General features: G+C 41.9%; 1 protein-coding gene across 4 annotated transcripts in view; it reads left to right on the forward strand.

Moving 5' to 3' along the window:
* SPATS2L (spermatogenesis associated serine rich 2 like) overlaps window positions 1–23,428 on the forward strand; it is a 146,548-nt gene that overhangs the window by 23,991 nt on the left and 99,129 nt on the right. For all 4 annotated transcript variants that reach the window (XM_073306331.1, XM_073306330.1, XM_073306332.1 and 1 more), the window contains exon 2: window positions 2,621–2,690. The gene's annotated coding sequence lies outside the window, so the exon portion shown is untranslated. The remainder of the gene's footprint in view (window positions 1–2,620; window positions 2,691–23,428) is intronic.

Consider the following 23,428-nt stretch of genomic DNA (forward strand, 5'->3'; position numbering starts at 1 on the left):
GGCCCGGAGCTCTGGCCACTGCTACCGCAGGGAGAAAACTTTTGCAATATCCATAAAACTTTCCTTTTGTGCAAACTTTAAAAATGATATCTAGCTGTTTTGTTTAAAATCACGTTCACCATTTTAAAGCTATGAGAGTCCAGAAGATAAGGAGATTCAAGACTTCAAATTATTTTTGTACTATTCCTCTAATTTAAAAATAGCCCACTTCCATGAGAAACCTCAAGGCACAAGAGTTGAAATTCTGATTTGAATCACTTCATGAATGTGATCCTGTGCACTCATGAGTGCTCCTTGAGAACAAGCACATGAGACTATTTGTAATTTTCTAACCCAAACCAATCCTGAAATACAATAGGACAAAAACAGCAAGAACAATTGGGTGAAAGACAGACCCATTCATTCTTCTAAGTCAAGGAACTTGTTTGATGGCTTGTTGGATTTATTTTGAATTTTCCACAAACGTTCTCCTGACCTTAGAATAAGCAATACCTAGACTGAGAGGAGCCTTCCCTTCCCCACACCCTTACAGATTTAGGATTAGGAGGGAGAGGGAATCAAGATTGGGGCTTAGAATATAAAGTGTCTTACAACCATGACTACAGAACCATTGATATGACTCTGGGGCTATGTCTATATTGGACACCACTGGTGGTGGCATGTAAGGTACATGTAGCTACTCGCTGCAGTGACCAACAATACTATGGTGTGTAGCTACAAGTGGCTGTGAAAGGCTCTGACAGGGAGAAAGCAATAGGGAAAGGCTGGGCAGCAGGGAGCTGCCAGAGCCTTTCCCCGCTGCCTCCCCCTGCTTGAGCCTTTCCCCGCTGCCAAAGTCTGTCGTGCGGTAGGAAAGACTCCAGCAGTGGGACGCTGCACTGCTAAAAATAGCAGTATAAACGGGGGAGGCACTGCTTGGGCACATTGAGTGCCATGTAGGGTATATACCCTGGGGTTCAGGTGCGTCTGTACACACCTAAGCAATGCCTCACTTTCTGCACTGCTATTTATACCTATGCTAGGGGGCGCACAGTGTATGTACTGTATGCTCGCTGAAAGGAGTGTGCAGTGTAGACATACCCTAATCCTCCAACGTGCAATGACTGTAATTGTGCACTGTTCCCCTCTGTGTAAGACAAGAGTGCTAAAATAACCAGCACCGTACATGCCAATCTATAGAATGGCAAAGAGAAGTTACATATGCTGACTTTGAATCTCTAGTAAATCTTTAGGTGAGTCTGTTTGGGCTCAGATTGTGCCAGGCCTCCATTCAGGCGTACAAATGAGGCAGAGGACACGATGAGCCTTCTCCATTCTCCCCGTCCCACCCATGTTCCCTGGGCAGAGGCCCGGAATATTCCCTCCCGGCACCAAAGTGGCAGAGGGGAAGTGGGGCCGTAGCATTTGCCCCCTCTCATGCACCTCCCAGAGCTTTCTGGAGGCACAAAGTGGAGCATTCTGCACTCTTCTCAGGGCTACAGAAATGGGCATACTCCCCTTGTGGGCCGGGGGTCTCTGTGTGGCTCCCCTAAGACTCAAGCCAATGCCTACCATGCACAGTCTGACCCCTGAAGAGCTTTATTACACTGTAACAAGCTTAACGACTTTCGTATTTCCTCAGTGAAGCATCAGACTCTGAAGCATTCCACTCCTCCACTAGATTTCGAATGTAATTGTGATCTAAGATTCAGCAAGCCATGCAAAGTATGTGTTTAGATTGTAAAGGACCCTTCCAATCTAACCTGCAAAAACCCTTTGCAGGGGCAGTTACTCAGTGAGAACCATGCTATTTTGTATGCTGGAGAAATTAACTTTGCATCCTGCTTTGAAAGAAAAGCTGCGGCTCAGGTGGGACTCATGTCATACAGGGCTCTCTGGGGCCTTTGTGAAAAATGTATTGTTTCCCTGTGTATAAAAAGGGTGAAATATGAGAACAGTCGTATATTCCCATTCTGTAATAAAGAGTGAGTATTTCGTATTATCAAAGGAAAAATGAGTCCAGGAAGACAAAGCAAACCAGCTAGATTTGTCAAAGGCTGTCTGCTCTTCAGGAAGTTTGAGAATTAAGGGCTAGTTAAGATGCCAGTGAGCAGAACTTGCTATCTCTGCTGAAATGGCTGTTCCAGAGCAAGTCATGACAAGGGTCTGAGTGTCTGACTAAAGTGGCGATCGGACCAGTATAATCACAGTACAACCAAAGGTGTCCGGAGTGTGGGCAATGAAGTCCCAAACTGTAGCCCAGGACTGCCCTCCTGCTCTAACTGCAGGGGAAGGACGAAACTGACAAAGTACAGGTTTTCATTGCCAGTGCAGGAAATCAGTTTCAATTTATCTGTGAATAGGCATACAAGTACAGGCAAATTGTGGTTGTGTACATTTGATTTTGAGAAACTTCTTGTGTATATTTATATGCAAATTGGCAAGAGCTGTGGGCTCTTGGCAAACTGCCAATGTGGCTCCCAACATATCAAAATTTAGGCACTGTGTTTGTCTGCATAAGGGGTTGGATGGCAACTGCAATCAGGTTTTGAGATTTGCTCAAGAAAAGCTCACTCATGACAAGAGAGCCAGAACAATAAGCAGAAATGGTGTAACTAATAATTCTTCTTGTAATTTCCAGCTATTACAGAAGATACAGGCAACTGGATTATCTAGAAAACGAGGGAGAGAAACTGGAGCCATTCGGTTTGGTGAGACATCTAATTTTTTTCTCACTAATCACCTTACAGTTTACATAGTGTTATAGATCACTGGTCTCTGAGACTCTTGACTCCACATTCATGTCATCCTCTCCTGCTAATTACTTATTGTCATTTGTTTTTTACAAAGCTATCCATTTAGAGATTGATTTTCAGTCATGCTGAACACCTACTATGTCTGCTGACTTCTGTTGTAGATGGTGCTCAGCACATCCGATAATAAGAACTCGGGGTATGTCTATGCTGGGAAAGTCCATCCTGTTAGAAAACACGTTAGTTAACACAATGTTGAACATGACATAGCCCATAGTGTGGACAAGGACAATCATGTTTAAGAATGTTAGCTGGTCTTGGTTAACCATAAGTGTGGTTGGTTGTGGGGGGACCCTAACGTTTACCAAGGCCAGTTGACATGTTTTAAAATACAATTATCCTTGTCCACACTAAGGGCGAAATTTTAAAATTTTCAAAAGCGTCTAAATTCTGTATTCAAAAGTGACCCACGGCACCTAATTGCCTCAAGTCACTGTTGAGAATGGCACTTAGGCTCCTAAATCACTTTTGAAATTTGTACCTTAAGTCACGTTTAAAATCAAGTCAATTAACAAGTGTTCTAACATGATGTATTTTCCCAGTGTAGACATATCCTTAGTGTGCACACACAGCCTGAATTTGCATGCACAAGTGAATAGGATGATTGCTGGTCTAATTATCCCATTAAGTCCTACAAATGAGAGATGTAGGAATGTTGTATGGCCCTTGATATATCAATGTGATAAACAAGTAGCCCAATGATAGAGAAATCTGCTAATAATAATAATTCCTTTATTATTATCTCTATCCCATTGCCATGCCATTTATTTTTCATTTTACTGCCCTGTTAGACCATCAGTGTTCTCCTGATGTTTTCCAACATCAAATTCCCACATCTTGAATACTGTGTACAGATGGGGTCGCCCCATCTCAAAAAAGATATATTGGAATTAGAAAAGGTTCAGAAAAGGGCAACAAAAATGACAAGGGGTATGGAACAGCCCTGAGCTATCTCTGCACTTTTGTAATAGCTGGCAGACGCTTCATAGGCTAACGTGGAGAGGCTCTTTGATCCCTTTCCGCCTTGTGTGCTCATGTAAGGACTGGCCACAATCTGGCCCTAAGCTTTTAAATCCTAAGAGACATGTTCTATAAGAAATGAGAAGTCCCTTTTTCCTTTTTTTAGTGGGGTGTGGAGGAGACTACCAGCTTAAACAGTTCCAGTCACTTTACAAACCACAACTCCACCAGGAAAAATTAACTTTTAATACTGCTGATTTCTGTCGGACTCCGCAAAATGATCAGTCTTGGCCCTCTCCCCATTGTAAATGTGCAACAGCAGGAGACAGTGCTAGAATCAGTTTTACATCTTTTTAGCTTAGGCATTTTGTGATATGTCCATTGCCACAACAAGTTAAGTACACTTGATGGGACACATTATTTTGCTACAGATATGCACTCTCTATGCCATTATCTAAATCACTAATGAAGATATTGAACAGAACCAGACCCAGGACCAATTATTGCGGCACCCCTTTGATATGCTCTTCCAGCTTGACAGTGAACCACTGATAACTACTCTCTGGGAACAGTTTTCCAACCAGTTTTGCATCCACCTTAAAGTAGCTCCATCTAGGTTGTATTTCCCTAATTTGTTTATGAAAAGGTCATGCAAGACAGTATCAAAACCCTTACTAAAGTTAAGATATACCACATCTACCACTTCCCCCCTATCCACGGGGTTTGTTACCCTGTCAAAGAAAGCTATTAGATTAGTTTGACAAGGTTTGTTCTTGATAAATCCATGCTGTTACTTATTACTTTATTATCTTCTAGGTGTTTGCAAACTGATTGCTTGATTATTTGCTCCAAATCTTCCTCCTTCCCAGGCACAGTCAACCTCAGCCAACCACAGGTGCTGTCTCTGTCCTCAGGAGAGTATAGGATCAGCTGCTTGCTAATGCATGGTGATCCAAAGAGGGTGGGGAGGAGGTGAGACGATGGCTATTCCACCTTTATACACACTAGCTGGACAGCCTCTCTGAGGGGAGTCTGCTAATTTCATGAGAGTGCACTACCTCTGGAGGTCTAGGAGACATCCACTATAAAAACTACAAGTCAAAACTAGAACAGTTGCATAAATCCTGCGAACTAAACCATGTACTTTCACACATTGTTCCATGGGTAAGACCTTTGGTCTGGAATTCCAGCCAGCTGGATTCTAACAAGGAGATTCCTGTAGTGGGTTGTGTGCTCTGGTACACTGCCATCCAGAGCTGGGCAGACAATCCATTTCACAAATTTAGATCCTTCACAGATTATCCATGGACAAACGTTGTTTTTACAAAGATGCAAGTTATGGTTCTTATTTGGAAGACCAACTATAGCAGGACGTCAATAACCTCTTAACGGAATTATGAAAAGTTAGCAGTACTCAACTGAGAAATTCTTGTGTTATACCATTTCCTAAGAGGGATGGAGATGTGCCGCACAATATTCTGCACTACAGACAGGCCATCGTTTCTGACAGCTCAAAGCTTGGTCAGAAACTGACTTGATCATTCACTCAACTCTAGTGGGTAGAGCTAATAGCTAGACAAGTAATTATTTACCATATACTTGGCCATACTCCTGGGTTGCAAATGTATGAGAACAGAATTTGTCTATAGAAGCCTTTGCTTCACACCACCATGTTTTGTTTGTTTTTGCTTTCCTCTGTGACAGCTACAGTTTATGGCCACTGGGTTTTAAATTGTTAAATAATGGGTGTACATGTCTACGATACCACCTTCTCTAAACATTCAGCTGTACATGGCTTTGTAGTTTTGCCATGTAACAACTCTCTGTTTAAGCCTGTTGCACATTTTCAAAGAAAAATTACTTTGCAAAGCACAGTAGGTTAATTCTATTGGAGGCTCCTTTATAAAATTAGTAAAATTTGGTAGCCTAGTTGACTATAGTATAAAAAAGAGTTGATATGTTGGTAAATACAGCAGGAAAAAAGCAAAAACTGGATTTATAACTCATTCAACACGAGGAATCTAGGTATTTGTTCTACAGATCTTGACAAGAGCTGAATATGTACTGGAAGAGCACACGGGGGTGTGTTTGCACAAATGTTTGAGAAAGAAGGTCTCCTATGGACCTCAGCACCATAGTATCTGAGCGCCTCACAAATATTTCTCCTGTGAGGGATGGCAGTACTATTTTCCCCATTTTACAGAGCAAAAACTGAGGCACAGGGAGATTATAAGTGAATTACCCAAGGTTACACACAAAGTCTGTGACAGAGAGGGGACGTGCACCCAGATGCACTGATTTCCAAGTCAATGTATCAGCCTTGAAGACTATTGTTAAATTATTTAATTTTCACCTCTGTGACCTTGAAAATATTAAAAACCTATAAACCCCATTGGAATCATGTACTCACAGTTAGTCCAGTTTGCTACAGATTTCAGCTCACATTCTCATACATACAGGACAGAAATGGACCTGCTGGTTTCAGATACTGATTAGCAGAACGAAATCCTTGATATGTTTAAACAAATATATTCTTGAAAGAGAGAAAAATACTGGCTTCTGGTCACCTTTGAATTTTTGCGGTTACAAAAATGAACCTTTACTGCATTTTACTTTATAGCTTGATCAAATTCATTTTCTCTCCCTCTAAGTAGCTGCCCTTTTCTATCTTCCTCAAAGGATCATCTTGCACAAAGTACTGGATGAGCTCAGAATATAAATTCAGCATGTCGTTCAGCTGCAAACCGTGATAGACCTTCACAGAAACTCAAACACATAGGAAAAAAGGGATGGGGTGAGGAGTGAGGCAATGTAATATGAGCTAATTATTTCTGGTATCATCGTAAGGCAATGTGTAAGGAGCTAACAACTCAGATAAACAGAAATGAAACCAAGTGGAAAAGAATCCATACAATCAACAAAACACAAATCAATTTAGTTTCAAAATTGTTCCTACTAGCTGCTGTGCTGTGGCCTGCCCAGGCCTAGGTTTCACAGTGCTGTAATCTGCAGATAAGTGAAATGCCTTGTCACTCCAATTTCTATCCTATATGCACATAAAATATAGAAAAGGACAAGATTTTCCATGCAGCTTCACCATGACAGCTTAACAAACCCACCATAAGCCGAAGGTTGTTTCACATTAAACAGAACACTGTCATGAAATGACAAGATACGTACCACTGCCTCCACTGGATGGAATCGGAACTGCGCAACTGACGATACATCTACACAAAAAGAAAAGGAGTACTTGTGGCACCTTAGAGACTAACCAATTTATTTGAGCATGAGCTTTCGTGAGCTACAGCTCACTTCATCAGATGTTTACCGTGGAAACTGCAGCAGACTTTATATACACACAGAAATCATGTGCAAAGTCTGCTGCAGTTTCCACGGTAAACATCTGATGAAGTGAGCTGTAGCTCACGAAAGCTCATGCTCAAATAAATTGGTTAGTCTCTAAGGTGCCACAAGTACTCCTTTTCTTTTTGCGAATACAGACTAACACGGCTGTTCCTCTGAAATACATCTACACAGCGGCTGGGAGGTGCGATTCCCATCTTGCTTCATCTATAGGCGCTGGCTCTGCTCAAGCTAGCTCCTAAAACAGCAGTGTGTCTTGGATGGCACAGGTGGCGGTTTGGGCTAGCCACCAAAGTACATTCCGGGGGGCGGGGGCGGGGTGTCGGACAGGATTGTACTCAGGAGGTTAGCCTGAGCCGCTGCTCATGTTACTATGGCAACACTGCTATTTTTAGACACTAGCTCCAGCAGCGCTAGCCCATGTATGACTCCCCAAGCTGGGCATTACACCTCTCAGCTCCTTTGTAGATGTTCCCTGAGCATCACAAGCCCTGTATGGCTTACAATTAATGGAGATCATCCCTTAGCTCAAGCAGCATGGACCTGTGCTTTTGGAGAAGGAAGATCTGTGTCTATCCCTGCTGCAGCAGTGAAATGCTAAGTGATTGTGACGTGCATCATGGTGACAACTGTGAATCATATCTGTAGCAAAATAATATGCCCCATCAAGTGTACTTAACTTAACCAGAACTCTACTACTTAATAAGAATTCTGGATCATATCACAGACTTGTGCCACTCCTCTGAAGAAAATAGCATACATAACAGACAGATGGAGATTAAGGTCATTTTGGATGGAACTGCTGCTTTCTAATTTGTGTACAAGGCACATAGCAGTTGTGGCAACGGGCATATCACAAAATGCCTAAGCTAAACAGATGTAAAGCTGATTCTAGCACTGTCTCCTGCTGTTGCACATTAAGAGCAGGATAGACAAACACCTGTCAGGGATGGTCTAGATAATACTGCTTTGAGTGCAGGGTACTTGATTAGATGAGGTCCCTTCCAGTCCTATGATTCTATGATTTCTTCAGCACTCAGCCTCCACCCTGGACACCTATGGGCCTTAGAAGTTTCCCCTAGCTTCTGCACCTTGTGGGTGCTGAAAATAGACCAAGGATATGTCTACATTGCAACTGGAATGTGATTCCCAGCATAAGTAGATAGACTTGCTCTAGCTCTGTTCGAGCTAGCATGCTAAAAATAGTAATATGAACGTTGTAGCACCAGCAGCAGCTTGATCTGACCACCTGAGCTTAGACCCAGAGGGTTAAGCAGCCTTTGTCTCTGGCAGCTAGCCTGAGCCTCTATTCATGCAGCATCAACCACAATGCTATTTTTAGCATGCTAGCTGGAGCAGTACTAGTGGGAGTCTGTCTGTCTGCTCTGGAAATCATACCACCTAGCAGACATACCCTGAAAGGCCCACATGAGTTTACATGAACTTCTGCATTATGAAAGCTGGGCAGGTCTTTTAATGACTCTCACTTCATGAGCAATGTTGTGCTCTCAGCTCTCAAATGGGAGATTTAGACACACATTTTCTACTCCAGTCTCTGGGCATTTTCTACCCCATGGAAGGGATGACATCCCTCATTGTGTTAATCAAACCACCATCCTTCATCTCATCCAGATCCATCCTGAACATCCACTCCTTCCACAATCCTCACAAGAAGATCTTATAATGTCTTCAGTAAAATCAAAACTACTTTTATTTCCGAGTCTGGGCTCCCCAGTGCTTCCTGTCTTAGAATCATAGAAGTGTAGGGCTGGAAGGGATCTCAAGAGGTCATTTAGTGCATCCCCCACACAGAGGCAGGATTAATGTGTCTGCTTTGTAGAATGCAAGACTTCTTGGCAGGGACTGGCTTTGTGTTTGTGTTACATGGCTGAGGCTGAGAAATGGGCAGAAGAGCAGTCTTGCGGCTAAGGCCTTAGCCTTAGCCACAAGTTTGCAACACAGACAAAAACCCACTGAACTGAGACTCTGAAGCTCTGGGTTCAGTTCCTGGCTTTGCCTCCTGTAGACTTTGTGGAGCAGGTCCTCATCTGGTAGAAATAAGTGTAGCTCCACTGAAATCAATGGATTCTGTCAATATATGACTTTGGACAAATCACTTAAACCAAGATTTTAAAAAGTGAGTAGTGGTTTTGGATGCCCACACCTTATAAGCATTTATTTTCACAGGGTGGATGCTCAGCACTTTCTGAAAATCAGATCTTTTCCAAAAACATTAGTCTGAAAATCTTGGATATAATCTCTCTGTACCTCAGTTCCCCATTGGTACAATGAGAATAAGAATACTTCTCTACCTCACAGGGTTCCTGTGAGGATATGTTCTATAATTATAGGATGCTACGGTGCTGGGGGCTATATAAGTAGGTAGATAAATAATAGGAAGTAGGGAACAGTGAATATTGGAGGCAAGCTCTACCACACATATTTAAGATGAGCGTATTGCTTTATTTCAAAATGGTTTTGGGGTGATTTTTTAGTTGAATGTCACTCTAAAAAAGAATCTCAAGTAGGTAAAAATTCTGCTCTCGGATCTTCGTCGTGGCAATTTCTTGGCTATGGTGTTCTCCCTCCGTGTGAGATTCTCATTAGTACCACTGTGAGTTTTGCACACAGTTCAGAAAAGCACTAATGCACATGCGTGAATTAATCCCTATGTGGAAAATTACTTAAGCATTTATTTACATCCCACAGAATTCAGTTGAACTTCAGCATGGGTTTAAGCAATTTGCTGTCTTGGAGACATTGAGAGAAGATCATGTCAGAGTTCCACTATGTGGATTTGGGAGCAGAAGTCTGAACTAAAGGTGGCCATTTGGCCTGAATAAGAAAAGTATGTGTAATTCTGTGACCACTTATAAACACGCAGCTATTGTTGGCTGATCTCTTGTGCAGTTTTCCACATTAATAGTGTGGAACTACTCTAGTTTTGAAACACAAAAGTCTGTGTTTATCAGAATGCCAGATAAAGTCCTTCCAAAACTAACATACGTTAAAAATTAAAGTTGTGCGATTACCTCAGGAAATGAAATATCAAAAAAATCTGAAGCAGGGTGAAAAACTGAGTTCAGCTTTGTGGAGAACTTCGATGAGTCACTTCCTTATCAGTATCTTTGTTCTTCCTGGCAACGTTTTATTTTTGACTCTAAATGCTTCATTAAATGAAAAATTACACTTGGGGTTGTGTGACACAAGAAACACAATAAGCACTTCTCCTGTCGGATTTAACTGATCACACTTACATCAAAATAGGAACTTGAACTGGGGTTTCACAAACACTTTATTAGGAAGTCACAAAGGTTAATGAAGTTCTTAGTTCTTTAAGATGAGCTTTATATTTAGAATGTACACTGAGAATTTGCTCCATCGTTATTCATGGCCTCTCTTATTTTCTTTCTATGAACAGCAGCATGGATGAGTTTTTGTTCTTGGCATCAGAAAGTGTCACCAATGGCTTTGTGAATGTATTGTTGCCCAAGAATTTGCACCATAAGTGCTCAATTTGGGCATTTTAAAGCTCTTAGTGCGTCTATTGTTGTAAAATAATCCAGTTGAGGAATAAAAACAATGCCATGTGACACAGATAACCAATTCACACAGTGTAAACATCAAATCGTGAATATCAAATGTGTTCACATATACTCGCATTGAAAAATTTGCAAGCCATCTATAGGTTGAAACACGGCTTTGCAGAAAAGATTCATTGAAAAATTGTGATGAGTGGACCTATTTGTAGAAATACAGCAAGTCAAACTGCCAGACTGGGAGCTGCACCTCTCCTCTAGGGGAGCTCTCAGAGGGGTTGTGATTTAGGAGGCCCAGTCCTTCCTTGCCATGTAGAGGGAGCTGGCATGCTGTACCATTCCTTTGGATTGTGCCACTTGTTCATCCCAGTGCACCAAGCCACTGTGCAGGACAATGCAAAGGGGCTATAGCCATAGGGGCAGTAGGAAGGAGCGATTCCGAGGGTGCCTGGACTGTGATTTGTCCCTTGTCCCAATGCAAGGTGCACAAGGGGTTAGTGGGAGGAAACATTCCTTGCACCTTCCCTCCAGCAAGCTCATTGTGCTTGCACACAGTTTGACAACAGGGAGATGGAATGAACAGACAAGTCATTGTTCACTCAGCTCTGGATGTGAGGGAGGAGGCTAATGTTTGGTCCCCAATAGCAAGGAAAACCCCTGACAAACTACCATGGACGCAGTTCTGCTCTCAGATCCGCTGTCCCACATTCCTCTCCCACTTTTTCATGATTGAGACCTCTGCCCATCTAAGGAGAGCAGCAACCAGTCAAGAGCTGCTGTGTGGCTATAGGAGCAGAATCTTATCCCAAGTAAATTTCTTTGTGTGTGTATGTCTTGTTTTTTCAAGTGTGTTAGTGGGAGAAAGTCCACATATGGAGTAACCACAGAGAGATGTTTCTGTTCAGCCAAAATTGTTGGGTCCATTGAGGCGAGCAACACAGCTCTGTTCTGTTCTGAATCTAACCACAGATCTCGTCTGATGCCTACCTGATGCCAGGGCTGCACAACTCAGAAGTGGCTAAACCACAGATACAAACTCATGGCAGGGCTGACAAAGTGGTTTTCCTACATGCTGAAGCCTGTTATCCTGTCTGCCAGGACAGTTAGTTGTGAATGAAGACTTTAATACTACAAACTGCTTAGAATATTGTCACAGTTCAAAAATAGTACTTGCTGGGTGTCGTGTGTAGGAGGAATCTATGTGTATTGAGGGTCACAGCAGCAGTTTGAGCAATAGTACTTGCTGGGTGTCGTGTGTAGGAGGAATCTATGTGTATTGAGGGTCACAGCAGCAGTTTGAGCCAAGTGAGAAAGCGTGAAGTATTGGTACAGGTCCGTACTTGAAGGTGGGGAGCCTGGGCTGCTGCCAAGACTCTACAGAGCACTGGAACTGCATTCTTCTGGTTGGTGAAATTCACCCATCCCCACATACTCTCTGAGTTATTTGGGGATTAAGTGGGAGGTGAGGGTCTAAAGTTCCACCTCCTCCCACCCTCACATACCTCCTTAGGGCTGCAGTGCAGCCCTTCTTTAGCTTTTATTACAGTGTAAGGCCATGGATCAGAGCTCACTGAAGTCCATGAGAGTCTTTCCATTGAATTCAGTGGGCATTGGATCCCTAGCTTGAAGTAGCAGCTGCTGCCCTTCTGCACCTCTTTTTGTGGGCCTCTGATGGATCCTTAGCCCTTACTCTGTCCTGCTCCAAACTGCTCCCTCCAAGGTTTGCAGGGGGTGCAAAAATTCCCTAGTATAGCCTGCCTGTCTGTCCCCTTCCCCTGCGGAAAAATGTACAGCTGAAATACAGAGAAATCTCATTTGCAACTGGGGAAGCAAAACCACAGTAAATTGAGGTTGCTTTGCATGAAGCTTTGTACACAACAATAATAATAATTAGCCTTTATACAGTGCTTTGCATCCTTAGATCTCAAAACCTTTTACAAAGAAATCAGTATCATTTATCCTCCATTTTACAGATGGGGGAAACTGAGGCACCAAGAAGGAAGTTTCAGAGTAACGGCCATGTTAGTCTGTATTCGCAAAAAGAAAAGGAGTACTTGTGGCACCTTAGAGACTAACCAATTTATTTGAGCATGAGCTTTCGTGAGCTACAGCTCACTTCATCGGATGCATACCGTGGAAACTGCAGCAGACTTTATATACACACACAGATATACAGAGATGTGTATATAAAGTCTGCTGCAGTTTCCACGGTATGCATCCGATGAAGTGAGCTGTAGCTCACGAAAGCTCATGCTCAAATAAATTGGTTAGTCTCTAAGGTGCCACAAGTACTCCTTTTCTTTTCAAGAAGGAAGTGACTTTCACAGGACCACCCAGCAAAGCAGTGGCAGAGCCAAGCATTGAGCCTTGGTCTCATGAGTCTCCATCCAGTGCCCTGTCCAGGGAGCTCTTGGTATGGCCTAGGGCACAGATTGTGTTTGAAATGGTGTAGCCCTTGTTTTGTTGTTGCCAGTTGCTTTCTTGCAATTTTGAGTATAGTTCTAGGGACAGAACGAAGTGATCAGCACCCATAATTGGGGCCAGATTTTCAAAAGAGTTCAGCTCCTACCAAAGCATCTACAATGAAGAGGCCAGATTTCCCCAAAGTACTCCGCAACCAACAGCTCCCATATGGCCTGAGCACTGTTGCAAATCTGGCCTATTTGGATTGTCAGCTCTTTGGGGTAGGGACTGTTATTTCCACATGCTCCACGTACACACAGTAAACAAGGCCCCGATCGCAGCCTGGACTTGTAGACACTATAGCATTGGTAAATGGGAGCTCTGGGACGCTGAGCACTTCTGAAAATCTGGCTCCTAAATCGCCATGATACTTATATTGACCCTGTAATTTATTTTAAAAAAATACTAGGGCTGTTAATTAATCGCAGTTAACACAAAAAAATTAATCCTGATTAAAAAAATTAATCGCGATTAATCGGAGTTTTAATCGCACTGTTAAACAATAGAATACCAATTGAAATTTATTAAATATCTAAATTTTCAAATATCTCTATTTCAATTACAATACCAAATACAAAGTGTACAATGCTCACTTTATATTATTATTTTTATTACAAATATTTGCACTGTAAAAATGATAAACAAAGAAATAATATTTTTCAGTTCACCTCATACAAGTACTGTAGTGCAATCTCTTTATCATGAATGTGTAATTTACAAATGTAGATTTATTTTTTTTGGTTATGTAACTGCACTCAAAAACAAAACAATGTAAAACTTTAGAGCCTACAAGTCCACTCAGTCCTACTTCTTGTTCAGCCAATTGCTAAGACAAACAAGTTTGTTTACATTTACGGGAGATAATGCTACCGGCTTCTTATTTACAATGTCACCTGAAAGTGAGAACAAGCATTCGCATGGCACTTTTGTAGCTGGCATTGCAAGGTATTTACATGCCAGATATGCTAACCATTCCTATGCCCCTTTGTGCTTTGGCCACCATTCCAGAACACATGCTTCCATGCTGATGACTCTCATTAAAAAAATAATGCGATAATTAAATTTGTGACTGAATTCCTTGGGGGAGAATAGTATGTCTCCTACTCTGTTTTACCCCCATTCTTCCATATATTTCATGTTATAGCAGTCTCGGATGATGACCCAGCACGTTGTTCATTTTAAGAACATTTTCACTGCAGATCTGACAAAACGCAATGAAGGTACCAATGTGAGATTTCTAAAGATAGCTACAGCAGTGGTTCTCAACCAGAGGTCCGGGGCCCCCTGGAGGGTCGCGAGCAGGTTTCATGGAGTCCGTGAAGCATGGCTGGTGTTAGACTTGCTAGGACCCAGGGCAGAAAGCCAAAGCCCCGTTGGGCAGAAGTGCAGCCCAGGGCCCGAAGCCCCACCACCTGGGGCTAAAGCCAAAGCCTGAGCAACTTAGCTTTACGATGCCCCCTGTGGTGTGGGGCCCTGGGCAGTTGCCCTGCTTGCTACCCCCTAATGCCGGCCCTGGCTTTTATATGCAGGAAAAACAGTTGTTGTGGCACAGCTGGACCGTGGAGTTTCTATAGCATGTTGGGGGGGCCTCAGAAAGAAAGAGGTTGAGAACCCCTGAGCTACAGCACTCGACCCAAGGTTTAAGAATCTGAAGTGCCTTCCAAAATCTGAGAGGAACGAGGTATGGAGCATGCTTTCAGAAGTCTTAAAAGAGTGACATTCTGATGCAAAAACTACAGAACCCGAACCACCAAAAAAGAAAATCAACCTTCTGCTGCTGGCATCTGACTCAGATGATGAAAGTGAACCTGCGTCGGTCTGCACTGCTTTGGATCGTTATCTACCAGAACCCATCATTAGCATGGATGCATGTCCTCTAGAATGGTGGTTGAAGCACGAAGGTATGTATGGATTTTAAATGCATCTGGCACGTAAATATCTTGTGACGCCAGCTACAACAATGCCATGTGAACACCTGTTCTCACTTGCAGGTGACATTGTAAACAAGAAGTCGCCAGCGTTATCTCCTGCAAATGCAAACAGACTTGTTTGTCTGAGTGACTGACTGAACAAGAAATAGGACTGAGTGGACTTGTAGGCTCTAAAGTTTTACATTGTTTTATTTTTGAATGCAGTTATTTTTGTACATAATTCTACATTTATAAGTTCAACTTTCATGGTAAAGAGATTGTATTGCAGTACTTGTATGAGGTGATTGAAAAATACTATTTTTCTTGTTTTTTAAGCACAAATATTTGTAATCAAAAATAAATATAAAGTGAGCACTGTACACTTTGTGTTGTGTTGTAATTGAAACCAATATATTTGAAAATGTAGAAAACATCCAAAATATTTAAATAAGTGGTATTCTATTATTGTTTAACAGTCTGATTAATCACACGATTAATCGCCATTAATGTTTTTAAGCACTTGACAGCCCTAAAAAATACGACTGTGATTAAAAGAAAAAGCTATCCTGCTAGTTCAGGCATTAGTATTCAGACATGCCGCAGTCCATGTAGCAGTACAAATTTGGGCAGCAGCAGAAATAAATTGATCTACAGTTTGTGCTAAGCTAAAATCAGAGACAGTGTAAATTATTTTGAATGACTCAAATACCTGGCTAGAATGACTAGTAGATAATATACAGTTTGTGGAAATTGGAAGTTAACTCTGATTTTACAGTGGAAAAAATTGTTAGAGGGAGTGTGTAGTTTTTGCAGAGAGGATTTTTATATTTCACTGCTCTTTATCACCATGTTTCGCAAGACTCTTCCAGACACTTAGTGAAGAGTGAGATTCAAATGTTTATTTTGGCAAACTCTGTTATGGAAAGTGAATTTTCTTTCAAAGCTGGTTCTTTCTAAAATGCTGGGAGAAATCCTCTTCACACTGCATATGAGAGAGGACTGTTTTATCTACTCTGAGTAGCTGAATCCAGCCACTAGTTGTACACAGTTATATTAGTGAGAGTTGCATATTAATCCTAGGACTCGAGACACATCCAGTTCATGCTGAATAATATACAGTGAGTCAGATTCACTCATAGAGCGGAAGCCAGGAGAACCCATACTTCAAACCCTAGTGACAAAAGGTTCATCATCAATGCAAGCTGCTCACAACTCTTGCTCTGCTACAGGGCCCAGAGCTGGCTGGCACAGTCCCTACAGTGGATGGGCCTTCCCTGGTAGAGGGAAAGGGCTTGGTAAACCAAGGGATGATTGATTCATCTCAGGTAGCCTCTGTCAGTAGGGATGTCATTGGAGTAGTGCAGGAATTTAAAGCTGCTCTTCCCTGCAAGAACCCCAGGGAAGAGGTAGGGGCAATGGTTATATCATCACCAGCCCCTTCTTTACTGGTTCTAGGATATTATCTTGAAGAGATCTTGGGAGAACAGGATATAACTCATCACATTTTGGCACCTGCTAGTGACTGACTATGAAGTAGTGTTGCATTTTCATTGGAGACTGCTCGTTTCCTTAGATGAAAGGCATTGCACAAGAGCTGTGGAAGAGAATGAACGGATCAGGTGGTCTATGAGGAAAAAGAATAGTCTACAGTGAAGGGGTGGTTGAAAGCACTGACACCTCAGTTTAAACCAACTAAATCTACACTCTAGTCCAGGGGTGGGCAAACTTTTTGGCCCAAGGGCCACATCGGGGTGCAAAACTGTATGGAGGGCCGGGTAGGGAAGGCTGTGCCTCCCCAAACAGCCTGGCCCCCGCCCCCTATTCGCCCCCTCCCACTTCCCATCCCCTGACTGCCCCCTCCTGGGATCCCTAGCCCCAAACCACCCTGCCGGGATCCCACCCCCTATTCAACCCTCCCCGCTGCCTGACTGCCCCGACCTATCCACATATATCAACCCACACCTATCCTGACTGCCCCACCCTCTGACAGGCCCCCCGGGACTCCCATGCCCTACCCAACCCACCCTGTTCCCCAGCTGCCCCAGAACCTCCGCCCCATCCAACCGCCTCCTGCTCCCTGTCCCCTGACTGCCCCCCAGGACCCACTACCCAACCTGTTCACCACCGCATGCACGCCACCGCCGCCCCCTTACCATGCGTTCAGAGTGGCAGGAGCTCGCAACCCTGCTGCCCACATGGCAGTGTGGGAGGGGGAATAGCGGGGGTAGGGCCGGGGGCGAGCCTCCCAGGCCAGGAGCTCAGGGGCCAGGCAGGACGGTCCCGCAGGCCGTAGTTTGTCCACCTCTGCTCTAGTCACTGCCCGGGAGTCTTCCCAGGCACATTTGGATGGCTGTTGGAGGCAAGCAGAAATCCATGATCATATACCTTGGAAGTGCATACAAAACCAAAGTAAAAATGAGGCTTAAATATGGTACAGTGTGATTTAAATAATACAGAAATAAGAGAAGATCTCACTCTGTGCATCAGTTTCCTACAACTGAGATTTTGCATACTGCTCTGAACAGGACATTTCTGTGTAACCTTTCCTGTCTGGGATGAATGGAGATGTGAAACTCTCTTAAAAGTCAGGATGAGAAACAGAACAGGAGGGATTTTCAGAAGAGCCTATGTGACTTGGGAGCACAAGTCCTGTTGACGCTCATGAGTCACTTAGGCTCAATTCTTCAAAGCTATTTAGGCACCTAACTCCCATAAATTTCAGTGAGACTTAGGCATCTAAAAGACCTTTGAGGATCTGGCTTTAGGTGGTTTTCAGACTCTTACCTAGTGTTACCTAATGAAAGAACAGTTCCAAAAATCTTGTAGTGTTCTTATGTTCCCTGTTCCCATTACTTGCTCAGAAAGCATAATAGCATTGTATGCTTTCTTAACGACAGATGGATAAAATATTGGGGTTTTTAAAGGAATCATTTGTACTCCTTTTTCAACCCATATAGAGCGTGACAGAGTTTCTACCAATCATGCTCTGCCTAAACTGACTCTAATATGGTTTCTTAAAACAGTTAGTGTGTGAACTAAATGTTAGGTGTGTCCCTTCTTTAACAAATGCTTGATTAATTTTTCTATAATAAAATATTTTATAAGTGTATAAAGATTGAACTTCTCCATATTTTATAGATGTATTTTTGAAAAAGGACAGGGAGTGAGAGAGATTGATTACCACATTTTTAATGATACCATAAATGGTCAGTTTTTAATGTTTACAATATCATTAGAACCCCCTCAGTTGAATTTAAATTTTATTTCTAGTCTCTTGCCTTCCATTCATCTAGATATCATTATATGGGGTACAAGATAAAATGCAGCTTGATGAATTTTATGTTTACCTTCAATACAGTTTTTACCTTTTATCTGTGATTTTGCCCTGTCTGCTGTATATTTTTTTCACAAAAGTTATCTTAACTGTGACTTTGGTCACTGGAGCAGAACACTGAGAATGACAGGGGCAGATTAACTTGACCTGCTGATCAATTCTAAGCATTCTGCCTGGTACTAACATACTTTTTTATGCTTTAACCCACGGGTAGGCAACCTATGGCACGTGTGCCAAAGGCGGCATGCAAGCTGATTTTCAGTGGCACTCACACTGCCCGGGTCCTGGCCAGCAGTCCTGAGGACTCCGCTGCTGCCTGGGGTACTGGCTGCTGGCCCCCTGCCAGCTGGGGTTCCATCTGCCGACCCCGCTTAGCCCGCTGCCAGCCCCAGGTCCCAGCCACTGGTCCGGGGGGCTCTGCTGATGGCCTGGGGTCCCGGCTGCTGGCCCAGAGCTCTGCAGCCACCCCCAGCTGTGGCCCACTGGCCCCAGCCTGGGGCAGTGAGGGGTGCAGACAGGGGCAAGAGGGGCACAGCTCAGCACCCCCACCTTAAAATTTGTTCCAGCACCACTGTGCTGGGATATTTTTAAGTCCTAATTTGTTGCTTACATCACTAATCACGCCACGTGGAACAGCGCACTGCGTTTGATGTTGAGATTAGAATGTACATGCAAGAACTGGAATCACAATTTTCTGACAGATTTCAAGATTTCCAGCGATTTGGCCCAAGGCTTTCTTTTCTAATTAAACCTAAAAAGTTCAACGACAGCGACTTGGATTTGTCTGTATTTCAATAGATGGGTGTTGAAGATTTCGAAATGCAGATCATTCAGTTAAAAAGCTCAGAATTGTGGGCATCAAAGTTTGGAGATCTGCGGAGTGCACTTGAAGCTACCTAGAGAGATCATGGGGCCTCCACTCTGACCTGCTGGACGTCTTTGCCAGTGAAATTTAACTGTTTGAAGAAAACTGCGTTTGCAATGTTTTCAGCATTTGGATCCACATACCTATGTGAACAGGTATTTTCACACATGAAATCTGTCCTCTCTCCCTCTCGGAGCCGGTTAACAACTGATTACTCAGAAGCCAGTGTGCAGCTTAAAGTATCCTTATACGTGCCAGACGTTGGAAAACTCAGCAAGGAAAAGCAAGGGCAAGGATCACACTAAACTGATAAGATCTGCAATTTAATTTAATTTTAAATGAAGCTTCTTAAACATTTTAAAAACCTTATTTACATACAACAATAGTTTAGTTATATATTATAGACTTATAGAAAGAGACCTTCTAAAAACGTTAAAATGTATTACTGGCATGCGAATCCTTAAATGAGAGTGAATAAATGAAGACTTGGCCCCCCACTTCTGAAAGGTTGCCGACCCCTGCTTTAACCTGTTGCACATACTTCAGATTCCACTAATGACTCTGCATTGTGGCGGGGGTGTTTTGTTATTTATATCAAAGCAGCACTCAAACCCCGACATCAGGATCAGGGCCCCATAATGCTAGAGCCTGTACAAACACACAAGTAGACAAGTTCCCTACCTAAACCCTTTACAGTTTAACTTCCAGCAAGATGTAACAAGTGAGAGCAACAAGCAATAGGAAAGATGAGGGTAACAGTAATGAGATTCACATAACATAAGTGTTGTGTATAATTTTATACAAACAAAATATCTGAGTGTGTGTATGTATAATGCATCTATGTGTGTGTGTTTATAAATATGTACTTGCAGTATTCTAAATTGTATAGGGAAATGTGTACTTTTATTATATAGTGTGCCAACTTCTGCATTCAAGTAAATGGTTGCAAATGACTGCAGGATCTGGCCTTGTGCCTGTGCTGTGTTTCAGGTTTCTTGTACCATAGTTTAAAAAAAAATAAATACAAATATGGCAAGAATAATGGCCAAAATTCTGCTCTAAAAGAGCCTGAAAGGTTGCAGAGACATAAGGGTGAGAATTTGAACTGAAGTATTTACAATTAAATGTGAAAAGAGAAGTAATTTCTAATTCTAGGTATTCGTAAAAATAATAAATACATAAGCCACCTTTGTTTTTGTGCCAATTGCACAAGTGCAAGATGAATAATGACTATGTGTTGCCATTTGTTACCTTTGTTTTTTATTATTGCAAATGCAAACGTATATTTTGCATCCTCCTGAGGTTGGCTGTTCTCATGAGATTTCTGCCCTAGTGAGATAAAAGCTCATGAGAATGATTTTTATTGATTTATTATAGCAGAGCATGAGCTCTGATATTTTTAAGGTCGAGCAGTGCTTTCTGTTTAAAGGTTGAATCTTCTGAATGCTCTGAAATTCACATGCTTACTTGGATTGTCTTGAAAATGTATGTGCCTCACAGGAGTAGTAGGTAGCGTTAGTGGTCCAAATTTGGGGTCATTTGAAAAATGGATTCCTGAGATACAGCAGCTTTTTCTACTGTTGTTTTTTGTGCAGACCAGGGCCACAAAGCATGGCTCTAATTCTTCCCCAATGGAAGACATTTATCTCAGCTAGTGTAGGGTACCCACTGGCCCATTGTGGAAGTAATGCTGAAAAAATTATTAAAGAAAGAGTTTAGCTCTCCAAAGAGTTTGAAATGTGCATGTGTAGCAAGACTAGATAAGAGGGTTTGCAAACAGCCTATTGTAGCAATAAGTATACACTGCAGTCAAAGGTGTAATTGCAGTTCAGGTAGACCCGGTACCCTCGCTAGCTTTAATCTAGTTAGCACAGCTAAAAATAGCAGGGAATACGCTTGGCCTAGGCTTCAATGTGGGCAGTACTAGCCTCTGATTATGTACTCGTGTTGCTAACCTGCCCTGGAGCTCTCACTATTAGCTGTGCTAGACAGATTAAAGCTATTGCAGGTATGCCTACCCCTGCTGCTATCACACCCTCCATTGCACTGGAGACATACGTAGTAACTGGATAGCTCAAGGGGACAGGGTGTGGTCATGGAACCTGAGCTACCTCCATATATTGTAAATTTGAACCCTACCCTTGGCAGAAATCTGCATGTGAGCTCCAGGTCTATTGGTACTATCCTCTAGTAAGGGCGTATATAGGTATTTTTTTACTTGTAGGAAATGTGCCCTGCTAATTGGTACAGCCAATTTATTAGGGGCCTGAACTATTTTCTGAAAGGTGATAAATTACACATGCTCTGCACAGATATGTGAGGAGGGTGGATTTGATTTAAATCATGATTTAAATCACTAGTCAGGAAGACTTGTTTTAATCATGGATTTCTCCATAAAAGTGCATTCCTGTTGGTTGTTATAACCTTAATACATATTCTTCACAACTCAGAGATAGATGTAGGTTTCATTTTTAGAAGGTACACACTATACATTTTTAAAGTGATTTAATCTGAAAACTTTTCAGATAGTTTTACAGCTATGTCAGAAAATGAATAAATGTTTGGTTATTTCATTTACCAAAGATAATTGAAGCAGATATTTATGAAGTCATTGGGAGGTGAACTATCTCCAATTCAACAGGTTAATCATTAATATTTGGAGGATTTTCTTGCCATGCTGTATTAGGAGGAGAACATCACCAGACAGACATTTAAATTGTTTTATTTAACTAAAACAACAAGGTTATGTATTCTGGATTATTTTCTTCAACAGCAAACATATAATATTTTAACAAAACAAGCATATGAATTTTTGAATTTAGTTAAACATTAAAGTTTTTTAAAATCAGGTTTGTTTTTGTTTAAATTGTTTTTAACTAAAATAGATGAAATATTTTTAAAAAACAAAACAAAAATTAAATCGACTATGTCAGCCAGGTCAACATGAGAATTTTAAAATATTGGCTTCTGTAGCTAGCTCAGTCGTCTTCGCCTTCATTTTCCTGTTTGTTCATAATCTGGAAAAGAAAAACAAGCTTTCCTGCTTTTTCAGGTCCCAAACAATTTCTCAATTTGGAATGAATTAGTCCAAAGGAAGATAATATTCTTTCTGCACAAGCAGAAGAAGCTATTGCTGTTAATAGTGAGATTATCACTTCAACAGTCTCTGAATCCAAGTGCATAAGTGACTTCCACCAGTTCACTGGTGTGACTCTCTTTAAAACATCATCAGCAAACATATATTTCTTGAATGGTTCACCCTTAGCTCTGAAGTTTATTATAGTTGGCATTATGGAGGGATAATTGCTGGATGTCCATGTCATAGCCAACTCCTCTTCTTCAGCAGTTAAGGTTTGACTCTTGTACCGAGTATTGAAAATATTTGCAAGAAAATGAGCTGGAGATAGTGCTTGTCCCATTCGTTTTTTTAATACTTGTAATTTATCTCTGTCATTGCATATTTCTCTTTTTAAGATCTCATTCAGTTCCTTTCAAATTGCAACAGCATCAGTAATAATACAGCTGTTTCCCTGCATTTTGTTCAAGGCTACAGAAATAGGCTTCAGAGTATTCAGCATGTGTTCAACATTTCTCTTAAGCCCAATGTTGAGAACTTTAGCTGTGACAGTGCTATCTATTTTTTCACGATTTTGTTCACAAACTGTCATCAGATTAGGCCAGTTCTTGATATAGTGCTCAAAACAGTCCACTACTGAGTTCCATCGCACATCTTGTGGCAGAGTTAGCTTGGTTCTTCCCACTTTTTTCAGAGCAGCTGCTGCAAAGTGGTTGTAACGGAAGTATTTTGCAATTTCAGCATTAGCCTTTATTTCTGGAACACTGAAGTCTTTGGCTAGGAGGTGCATCAAATGAGCACTGCAACCATATGTTATTAGGTTGGGACTCTCTTCTAAATAATTTCTTCTCATCTTGGATACATTTGCAGCATTATCTGTGACCAAGCTTCATACTAGACATTTGAATTTTTTTTCAGTTTGTTATAGCTTTTACTGCTATTTCTTGTAAGTATTCTGCTGTGTGTGCATTTCCTGATGTGTCAATTGTTTCTGTAAGGAAGACATTCCCTTCTTCTTTTGTCACACAGGCACATACAACAGGATCATTGTGGACATTGCTCCACCCATCAAGACTCAAGTTAACAATTTTACCCTCTAGACCTTTTGCACACTGCTCAATTTCTC

This window comes from Lepidochelys kempii, chromosome 11 (genome assembly GCF_965140265.1).
Source record: "Lepidochelys kempii isolate rLepKem1 chromosome 11, rLepKem1.hap2, whole genome shotgun sequence".
Classification (NCBI taxonomy): Eukaryota; Metazoa; Chordata; order Testudines; family Cheloniidae; genus Lepidochelys; species Lepidochelys kempii.